Source organism: Episyrphus balteatus, chromosome 2 (genome assembly GCF_945859705.1).
Source record: "Episyrphus balteatus chromosome 2, idEpiBalt1.1, whole genome shotgun sequence".
Lineage (NCBI taxonomy): Eukaryota > Metazoa > Arthropoda > Insecta > Diptera > Syrphidae > Episyrphus > Episyrphus balteatus.
Genome location: NC_079135.1, coordinates 49925641 through 49928593, shown reverse-complemented (window position 1 = coordinate 49928593; position 2953 = coordinate 49925641).

Below are 2953 nucleotides of genomic sequence, written 5' to 3'. Positions count from 1 at the left end.
TTGGGTAACTTATTTATCCCAAATCTTTACGGTTTTCGATTTAATGCAGTTTTTGTGAAATTTCGATAAATTCCGACTTTGCAACAGTATTTTGCTTTCTCCGCTCCGCTATGCCTTGACAGGATGTCGCCAGGCAACCAATGTGCAAACTGTTTTTTTAGACACTACCCTTAGGAAAATATAGCTTTCAACTGGTATAACGAATTGGATAGGTCGTCCTATGACGGGATTTTTTCCTTTAATATATTGAAATACGAAAATAAGGACTTTTTCAAAAAATCCCTCCGCAAAAACGGTAAGTTAAATTAAAAATTTGACAGATACGTGTCAAGTTATTTTATTTTTTCTAACTTATCAAATAAAAATTATTAAAAAAATTTCATTCTGATTTTTGGTGAATTATTTCTCTAATATCGAATTGGAGTGTCAAGACTTTAAAAAGACTATATCTCGAGTTGTAGATTTTTTACATTTTTTATTTGTATGTGCTCAAGTAGCACACTGGTGTATAAATTGGTGTAAATTCATTAATTTTGGTGTAAAATTGAGAAATTTGAATAAAATGGTGTATTTATCAAAAAAGATGTTATACAAATTATACCATCATCTTTTCTGTGCAAAATTTCAACATTTCTTTTCAGATTGCGTGCAAAAAATACGCCGATATTCAATTGTTTTTATAATACACCATTATTGGCGCATAAAATTATTCGATTCTCAAATGGACCGAAACGGTATATTTTGCACACTCTCTTTGGTGTAGGAACTACACCCTGTGGACATAAAATTCACCAGACTGCATAAGTGGGAGACGTCATATTTTTCAATGGCTGCTATTTAAATAATGAGGACAGCGATTAATTATTTTACTATTATAGTACTATATCGGCCTAATTATCCCGCATTCTTACTTTTTTTCGATTCGTTTATATTATAATAAGAGAACACTCTTCTAAAAAAATGTAAAAACAACAAAAAAAATATTATTTTTGAAAAACTGATATGTATTTAAAATCGAAAAAAAAAATCATTAATTCATTGAAATTTTTGAGGCGCTCGATTTTTAGACGGGGTAGTATCTAACATCAGTAGATGGAATTTGTTTCGTTCTTAAATTAGGCACTCCAATTCATATTTAATCATTAGTTAATTGTATTGTGAAAGAGAATAATTTATTTTCATTTATTTCATAAGAAATAGTGTACATTTTAATTCATCAAACTATTTAAGGTTAAAAAATAAACTTTGGTTCAAATTATAAATCAGAATAATTTAAATGGTGTATTTTATCCATAGATTTATTGTGTATTTTTCAATTTCAAAGGAATAATTTTTCACCAAAAACCAGTTCATTTTTTATACCACTAGCTCTATTTATATACCAATATCGGTTTAATTTTTTAACCAGCGGAGTTTATTATATACGAGAAAATGGTATATTTTTTATGATCAAAATGCATATCACGAAAGTGCAAAAAATACTCCAAATATTTTGGTGTATTTTAGACTTTTGTGCTACTTGAGGTGTGGCTTTCATATTTTTATAATATCTATCGATTGCAAATTTCAAATTTATTTCTATCACGTTTTGTTTAGAAAATAGATTTTTGCCCATTTTCTAAACTCACCTTTGTTTACCCTACTCAAACTTCAAATTTTAAAAAATCCTGAAAATCAAAATTTTCAAATGAAGTTTCCTATGACATAATATTTTTTTTATAACTCTTTGGCATTCCATATAAGCAGGGTCGCGTATTCAAAAATACGGAAAAATAAACTTTAAGGCCTGGCAACCCTATGCCTTGACAGGATATCGCTAGGCAACCCATGTGCAATTTATTTCCTTAGACACTACCTTTCAGAAAATATAACTCTCGACTGGTATAACGATGAGGGTAGGTCGTCCTATGGCGGGATCTCCTACGGTGCCGTGAAATAACGCCGAGCGAAATAACGCCGAATTCCAAAATTCGGCGTTATTTCACTTTACAAAAGCGAAATAACGCCGAATTTCAACATTCGGCCTTATTGCACTTTGTCAAAGTGAAATAACGCCGAGTTCCAACTGAGAAATAAGGCCGAATGTTAGAAAAGTGAGCATAAGAGCAGACGCAAGTTAACCGGTATGTTACCCTTTTTTTTATTTTCAAAGGCATATAAGGCCCAAATTTATTTGGGCACAATGGCTCCCATACTAATTTGGGACTTATGTCCATCCCATCGAGGTATAGGTTCAAAAAAAGTTTTGGCTCTTATATGCCTCTTAATTATTCATTAACCTAGATAAGTTTCAAGAGGTGATAAAAATGTGGCGCAGGGACATAAGACCCAAGGACATAACGCCCACTCTTTATTTTTGGGAGTTATGTTCCACTTGAGTGGGACGACATTTAATTTAAGAATTATATCCCACTTGAGTGAGACATCAGCCCAACATATTTTTTATTTAACTGGGACATAAGCCCCACACTTTTCGAAATATAAAATAATAATGTAGAATAACTTTTGTTCTATTTTATTCGCGTTTTGTTTCAGATTCTTTAAATGAAAAAGAAACTTTGAATACAACCAACCTCGCATGATAAGCGCGGGTCATTTTGAAAATTATATCGCAAATAGGGCGGTCACCACAATACAAAGATAAGAAACGAATAAATCCCACCTGTTTTAATTGGTGGAAAAGGCAAAGCGGAAAAAAATTTGCTTACATGAGAATCTATTTAATTTTCGGAACCCAAACGCGAAGCGGAAAAAATTTTGCCCACGGGAGAATCAATTTTGAGGTGTGAAAATAAAAATTCGCGCGAATTTTTATTTTCACACCTCAAAATTGATTCTCCCGTGGGCAAAATTTTTTCCGCTTCGCGTTTGGGTTCCGAAAATTAAATAGATTCTCATGTAAGCAAATTTTTTTCCGCTTCGCGTTTGCTAAGTTATAACACAAACATATCTT